Raw genomic sequence first — 8,779 nt, 5'->3', positions numbered from 1 at the left:
CAGTTATTCAACAGTGGGAGTTCTTGTGTATTTGTCCTAATCAATCCAGTTATTCAACAGTGGGAGTTCTTGTGTATTTGTCCTAATCAATCCAGTTATTCAACATTGAAAGTTCTTGTGTATTTTTCCTAATCAATCCAGTTATTCAACAATGGAAGTTCTTGTGTATTTGTCCTAATCAATCCAGTTATTCAACAGTGGAAGTTCTTGAGTATTTGTCCTAATCTATGCAGTTATTCAACAGTGGAAGTTCTTGTGTATTTGTCCTAATCAATCCAGTTATTCAACAGTGGAAGTTCTTGTGTATTTGTCCTAATCAATCCAGTTATTCAACGATGGAAGTTCTTGTGTATTTGTCCTAATCAATCCAGTTATTCAACAGTTACTGTTGAATAACTGGATTGATTAGGACAAATACACAAGAACTCCCATGAAATTAGAAGCAACTACAAGGATAGTATAAATCTGAAGTTAGAAGCAACTACAGTATAATCTAGCTCTGAAATTGGAAGCAACTACAAGTATAGTATAAATATGAAATTAGAAGCAACTACAAGTATAGTATAAATCTGAAATTGGAGGCAACAACAAGTATAGTATAAATCTGAAATTGGAAGCAACTACAAGTATAGTATAAATCTAAAATTGGAAACAACTACAAGTATAGTATAAATCTGAAATTGGAAGCAACTACAAGTATAGTATAAATATGAAATTAGAAGCAACTACAAGTGTAGTATAAATCTGAAATTAGAAGCGACTACAGTATAATCTAGATCTGAAATTGAAAGCAACTACAAGTATAGTATAAATTTTGAATTAGAAGCAACTACAAGTATAGTATAAATCTGAAATTGGAAGCAACTACAAGTATATTATAAATCTGAAATTAGAAGCGACTACAGTATAATCTAGCTCTGAAATTAAAAGCTGTGTCTGTACTTGTATGAGGAGGAAATGTGCATAATCTATCTTTCATGTGATTCACATTCTATTCTGTTCTGTGAAGATTATTGGAAGAATTTTTCTTTTCTGACTGTGTATCTTATGGTATAATGAACATAAAAGTCAGAGCTGGTGAAATTTATTAAGTTGTGTATCTTTGTACGTTTAAATAACGTTTACCACAACGTTTAACTTCCAACACAAGAACCGAATAATTCGAGATATTCTAAACTATATGCAGAACTCATCTGTTTGTGTTGTAACCAACTGTTTAAACGGTTTTTGCAGCATGTGAGTCTTAAATGGCTTATTTAAATACTAATTCATACATTATTAATATGTATAAAAATACATATGACTGTAAACATGTGGAAGCCTTCGTATAGACAAGGCCCGGCATGACCAGATGGTTAGGGTGCTCGACTCGCAATCTGTGGGTCGCGGGTTCGAATCCCCGTCACACCAAACATGCTCGCCCTTTCAGCCGTGGGGACGTTATAAGTGACGGTTGGTAAAAGAGTAGCCCAAGAGTTGGCAGTGGGTGGTGATGACTAGCTGCCTTCCCTCTAGTCTTACACTGCTAAATTAGGGACGGCTAGCGCAGATAGCCCTCGTGTAGCTTTGCGTGAAATCCATAACAAACAATCGTATAGACAAAAGGAAAACTGTAAAAAGTTGGTAATTAGACTCTTCTGTGCACTCATAAATGGTAAACAGGAAAAGGCAAAATAAATGATAATGTTAAAACTTCTCGGCCAAAGAGTAGTAGAAATAACTTAGATGTAGTACGGCATTACTGATTGGATATAATTTGTTATATCACCATTTTTAAATGACAAATTCCAAGCGAGGTAAAATTTTACTCTCATGGGTAACAAACATGTACGGTTCTTCCTAAAATGTTAATCTCTACCCTAATTTTTTTGCTTTGTATAGTTAAGTAACAAAATACACTCGAGGTTAGGTATGCGTATGTGTTTATCAAGGGTAAACAATATATTGAACTTTAATCTCTGGACAACAGGAAATGTGAGAAGGAATCAATCTCAAATTAAACTTTTTAAATTTTATCTAGAAAAGCCAACATTCGCACGCGAATCCAATATGTCTCTTCTCATCTACTTTATTCGATAAAATGCTCAAAATGTAGTATATTTCACGAAAGAATAGCATAAAAACCAAGGGAGGGAGTATATACTATAACATATATACTTCAGGAGGGTTACACAACACAACATTAACTGTGAAAACGATGTATTGTGACCTTATAATAAAAAGTACAGTCAGTTTCTTCGTAAGTGGATTTAATCACTATGATAAAGCATTACAGGTAATTTATGGATAAATAAGGCTAATTCTTCGACACGTAATATGCAATTTCATGTATTATGTTAATTTAAAACACCATTAATAAGAACCCATTGTATAATTTTTCATATACATATACAATGTATCTAAGTTCATAACACCCAGTTACACACATTACAAATTTTATGAAACATTTTGACCTTTGACCACAACAAAATCGCAAGAAAATGACAAATCCCAAATCAGTTTTGTTTGTTTTTTCGCCCTGTATTCGTTGTCCCAAGGTATATTTGAGCCAAGTCTCATTTCGATTGATGGAAATATATGGGATCTGCAGACCAAAATATGCTATTTCAATATTTGACCTTTGACTCTCTAATATCGGAACGAGGACCTAAATAATAGAAATATTAAAAAGTTACATAGGGTTAGGAACTGAGGTATGTACATGTCTTCCAAGTTTCAAAACTATTGGCCCAGACATAAAGTAGTAGCGTACAATTGTAATTGTTGGAATGAAGATGGAAACGTGGGGAATAACATAAGTTTCCCTACGTAAATGTGAGAAATACATGTGTTAAAATAGTTGTACAAACAAAAGTTACATGACAAATTATATTTTGTAACGGGTCTAATCGATTATTAGTTAATAACCACGTGTGAGTTAAATATTGATACATATTTTATTTTTTTATGTTACCTGTATGACATAATTACACTTAGCGAAATATGTCGTTTTTAAAATGTTGAATAGGTCTCGGTAAGTTGAAATCAATTAAATAATCGTCCGGGTAAGTGAAGTTATAAACCGTCTCTTACAGCGGATACATACTTCCTCTGACGTATAGATAGATGTACCGCTACACACGACAGGTTCAGGAATACAACAACACACCACTGCATACACTCCGTCTGATACTGGCGGTGTACAGAGGTATTACACTGACGTCAAAATAAGTCACATGGCCTCTAACTTACTCTGCCATATTGGACGTCAGGTGCCTACTTTTATCTTAGATGAAAAATGCTAAATTTGTCTGACACTGTAAATAATCTCAGCGATACGCATAAGGAAAAATAAATCGAGAAACTTGATTGCCGTACAGTTTAAGATCCTTATATTTAATTAACCAAAGCCGATGATTACGCCATTGGTAATATGTAAAGCTTTCGCGAATCTTGTATTGACATAGATTGCTATGAGGAGATGTTTGAAGTCCAACATGGCAACATTGAATGAAACACAAAGTTTTGCGACTTCACGCGCATGCCCACTGTGTAATATGGAGTAGTTAGGATATTATGGTATCACACTATCAAGAATGTTATTTCAATATCGTAAATGGATGACATTTTTTTATTGGGAGATGTCTGTAAAAAATATAACTTTGTATATATATATATGGGTGGATTATCACGTACCGGAAACAAAGGTCTCAAGAAGAAAGTATTTAATGACAGAAGAATATTCGATGTTTGTCCATGGTGGTTATTCATGCCAACTTCAATGGAATAATTACAACTTCGGATACTCTTAAAGACTATATTACTAGAAACAAAAAGAATACGGTAATTTAGACATTGCTAGGAGAAAGTTACATCTAGGAAATCATTTACATTACCAATAAAACGATACTAAACCTCACTCGTTTTCGTAAGACACTATTGTGGCAGCTTTAGTAACTTGGAAAATTAATTGTTCAGAAAGTTTTCAAATGGGAAACACTTGAGGACTTGGGCTCAAAATTTAAACACCAAAAAAGGTCGATATCCGTAGACTCAATAAACTTTGGATTACAAATCTCTTCAATGTCCTTATAAAACGACATATGTAAATGTTACGTTAAAGACCTCGAGATCACAACGGTGCTTAATTAATTCATACAGCTGTTTCATATGGTATTCAGATGAAATAAGGAAAGATTGAACTATGTTTCGGAAATTACTGGGGGTAAAAACTAAGATACTGATTGGGTCTCGAGCACTGGTTTCCTTCTTTGTTGGTTTTGAATGAAGAAATTATATGTATCCAAAGCACCGCTGCATCAGATATAAATGTGTCCAGCTACGACAAATATCCAACCCTCGAATAGTGTGTGGAATTAGATAACGAATACTTTTTTGAGATAAAAAGATTGCATGTAATCCCCGCAAAGAAAAACATGAAAAAAAGTTACAACCGCCGATAAAAAAATACCCACTTTCTGTCCCAATACGGTCTTCTCTGCAGTTAAAGATTAAATACCATGGTATACATATCATGATTATCACATTAGCAAAAATACCACATATCATGATTATCACATTAGCAAAAATACCACATATCATGATTATCACATTAGCAAAAATACCACATATCATGATTATCACATTAGCAAAAATACCACATATCATGATTATCACATTAGCAAAAATACCACATATCATGATTATCACATTAGCAAAAATACCACATATCATGATTATCACATTAGCAAAAATACCACATATCATGATTATCACATTAGCAAAAATACCACATATCATGATTATCACATCAGACATACTCGTACATTGTGTGTTTAGAGCATTTCGTGTACCCTAAATTGTGTTATTCTTACCAAAAGTTAGATACGTTATGAATACGACTATTTCAACAGTTTTGCCAACGTGTAGATTTGAACATACACAGTGTTAACACATCCAGTATAAAAAAGACGAAATATTGTTAGTCTTACATATTATGCCTAACTTACAGGAATGATGTCCAACGCTTGGGACATATCATCTCTATGTTACTTTTACAAGAAGACATAAAAATTGTGGTAGTACCATATTGTTAACATGGTTGTTTATCAACTACCTATTTTGCATCAAAAACAAAAGTTGACATTGTATAATATGTGACCGTACACGAAGTTTGTCACACAAGTGTCACGCTTGAAATCCTTTCAAATGTGGTTGTCAAAAATAATCCTCATTTTGATGTTCCAACAGAAGTATCTAAATATATGTTAAAACATGTTTTGGTTGACAGTGTACCAATCTCGCCCACGATTCATGTAATTGATCTATTAATAGTATTATACACATCAACATGCTGTTTCCCGACCATGTTTTCTGAAACTATTTGTGTATAGCTAATATTTATAGGCTACTGGTAAATTCAATTTAAACAGAACATTCACAAACACAAAGACGTTTCAAAATTTTGATTAGCATGTCAACTGCTACAAAGCTATGTATCTTCAAGAATTAAAGGGAAGACTTAAGGCACTAGTTAACACCATATTTTCACCTTTTAAAGCAAAATCAAAACCGAAAAGTAAGTCCTGTATAAGGTACGATAATCAGTAAAGTAAGTATACGAGAGTAGTTTTTGCAGTTGGAAAATACTATAAAAAATAACTAAGATATGTAGTCAACTTTTCTTTTCGGAGATGGAAGCAGTGGTATATCTTCTGAATTTTTTTTTTTTGTTATTTATCTGATATTAGAAGCTTAAATTGTATTTGAGACTAATATTTTTATATTTATGTTATTATATATATATATATATATGTATATATACACACAAATTTTGATCATTATAGGCAATATCGGCGTTACTACTTGATAGTGACCCCATAGAACACATACCGCAAAAGAAAAGCTCTTTTAAATTTAAATCCTAGACTAATGGAATTGTCATTTATCATGTAAGTTCCAGTGTTCTAGTAACCCAAAAATTGTTCATAAATTTCAAAAATTCAGTTTGAGATAGACTAAACTTATGATGGTTTGATTCGTTTTAAAGCAAAAAATTAAATACATTAAAAAAGGTCAAATTTGACTTACTGTGAATATTGTCTGAAGACAAATCTACTTAGATGAATGTTTGATACAATTCCTTTTACATAAACATGATAAAACTCTCTGGCGTATTCAGCTGTAATCTCCCCATTACGTTACTACGGCCTTGCGAACTCATTTCTCTGGCCATACGTTAGACGGTTAGACAACTTTCTGCGAACGCTGTTTCCGAGAAACGAGTTTCTGTAGTACAGGAAACCGTCCGAAAGAGGCACTTCCGTTCTCGCGAGGATCGCCTCTAACAGCCACAAGTCAAGCGACTATCTTAACTGCGGCCGTGGAATCCAGATTAGGCCAGGCTACGTGCTCTGCGAGTCCACGTGGTAATATCCGGACTGGCATCAAAGTTTGTTTGGCGGTACGGAAGTCGCTGACACATCCTGTTTGTCTAACAAAAGGCGGAACTAGTACGACTATAAACGCCATAAAAAAAAAAGGGAGCTAATAGGGAAGATCGAGCACCTTAGTCTCAGAACCACTCCTTGAATGGTTAAAATAGTTGAGCCACGCCCTAAAACAACCTGTACAGCAAACGCGTTTTTATGAAGATAAATTTTAGTGGCTGTCTATTTTTTTTTGTAACATATTTCCTTAACAGCCACATGACTTAGTTTTTTATACAGGATGACGGTAGCAAAATAGGTTGAGAAAACAAGTTATGTGTGACGTTTTTTTCAAATAGTCATAAATTAAACATCGGGACATATTACAAGTTAACTCTTTGGATTGTTTTCAAATCACTTAGTCTCGTTTTTGTTAAGAACAGTCTGGTTTAGAATAATAGATAATCAAAATGTATTTGAAGAAAATAAAAATTCTGAATATATTAATTTCACGTGGTTAATAACTTTGGTGTTACTTTGAATTATCTAAAGAAACCAGTTTGTTCTTGTTGCTATAGTTTTGAGGGAAATGCCAATCGTTTGATTAGAAAAGTTTAGTGATAGAAACTGTCTCATTTCAGTTTGTTTGTTATTAAGCGCATCCAGAGCCGTCGCCACGCACTGGCACACGGGGCACTTGCTCAGATTTTATTTGACAGTGTCCTGAACACCCAGTTTTTTCTCGTTTCGTTACCTGCAGATTATTATTTGTTCCGCAAAAAACAATGGCTGGGGATACAACGTATTTTATTTGTAAATTATGGTTAACAACTATTGTATGTTAATTATTTAATTTTTTTCTATTTTTTAATTAATTTAATTCGATTAAGTTATAAATGTTGTCAACAGATGGCGCAACACAATTCAACAATTACAATAACATGTTCATTTCTTCAAGTATCTTTAACGTGGATTTACCCACCATTTCATGTTGTTGTTGTATTTTCTATGGCATTTTGTTAATGAGACACAAGAAATAAGCATTTCTCTTTTCAAAGACACATGATATCAAATATGTAGCCAACCTTTCTTTTCGGAGGTTGAAGTAGTGGGATATCTTCTGGAGACTCACTATTTTTGTGATGTGAAAAAAAAAATGCTTATATAGTTATAACGCAGCTGCTTATGATATTTAACGTTTTCTGCATAGCCTATATTCTTCTGATGAAGTATTAGCATTACGTGGGTTGAAATAGTCGCTTGCAATGACTTTTGTTGACACTTTGTAATTGGAAGTTCGAAGCGGTATTACTAGTCAGGTTTTTATAGTGCTGGTTATCACAGTTGTATCTACAACTTTAAATAATTGTCTCTTTTTCGTCAAAGTGTCATTCAGTGTACCAAATATCTTTATATTACTCAAACTCTTTGCCACACTGTGAGTAAGTTTATGTTCGTGTGAACGTTCGGCATCTGATCTTCGCCGGTTGAGGTTTACACAGACCAAAGAAAGACTGAGTGCTTTACCTTTAATACATGACCATTATGACACTGCTCTCAACATTGAAACTGTAAGTAAGTTATTTATGGAAAAGCACCTCAGAAGAGTGGAGGGTGCTAACAAGTTATTTCAGTAGTGCATACATGTACGTATATGATAGCCAATAATTGAAATTGCTAATATACTATCGTTGTACAGAGTTACTTAAATAAGTAATATAAGTTAATAATTAAAAACGACTCTGCATGTAGATAGTACAGTACTTTACTATATTAAACATATATACTCATACTAATTTAAGTCTAGCTCCCCATGCAGTGGTACAACAGAATGATTTGTTGGCTTTTGATTGGATGTTTGTGGATTTTATATGAACAGCCATGCAATTGTTTAAGCTTTATTTCATGCAAAATTGCTTCCATATTTAATCTTATAGCACCTATTTTTTTTTATAAATTTTCTGGGGGACACTCCCCCAGACCCCTGTAACATTAGAATGCTGATTGTGTTTTATATAAAATGTGTTGGCTTTTGATCTCACAAATTAGACACCCCCCCCCTCAAACATTCTGCGTACGGGCCCGAGACTGTTAATTTTGGAAGAAATTTTTCAGTACCAATATCTGCTATGAAAATCTACGGTCTCTAATATTAAATAGAATGAGGTTAAAAACTTCTTTTAAGCTAATTTTGTACGTTATTGTAAGATATGTATCATAGAATGGGCGAGCTTCTCGCGGAACATCGGGGGCGACACAAATAAATGAACGGTTACCTACAGTGACTTGCTTTTGATTAAAATGCTACGAGTTACGCAACTTAATTTTAGTCCAATTAGATAAGATAGTGAACCTAATTTAGAAATGAATTA

The 8,779-nt window shown here is 33.5% G+C and overlaps 1 protein-coding gene across 2 annotated transcripts in view; it reads right to left on the bottom strand.

Annotated features, from left to right (window-relative positions):
• LOC106469155 (ets DNA-binding protein pokkuri-like) overlaps positions 1–6,488 on the bottom strand; it is a 53,210-nt gene extending 46,722 nt beyond the window's left edge. For both annotated transcript variants that reach the window (XM_013929620.2, XM_022397580.1), the window contains exon 1: positions 6,070–6,488. The gene's annotated coding sequence lies outside the window, so the exon portion shown is untranslated. The remainder of the gene's footprint in view (positions 1–6,069) is intronic.
• Positions 6,489–8,779: the final 2,291 nt, after the last annotated feature.

Source organism: Limulus polyphemus, unplaced genomic scaffold, assembly GCF_000517525.1.
Source record: "Limulus polyphemus unplaced genomic scaffold, Limulus_polyphemus-2.1.2 Scaffold3327, whole genome shotgun sequence".
Taxonomy (NCBI): domain Eukaryota; kingdom Metazoa; phylum Arthropoda; class Merostomata; order Xiphosura; family Limulidae; genus Limulus; species Limulus polyphemus.
The sequence above is the reverse complement of the archived record's forward strand: the minus strand, read 5'-3'. Positions and strand labels throughout refer to the sequence as shown.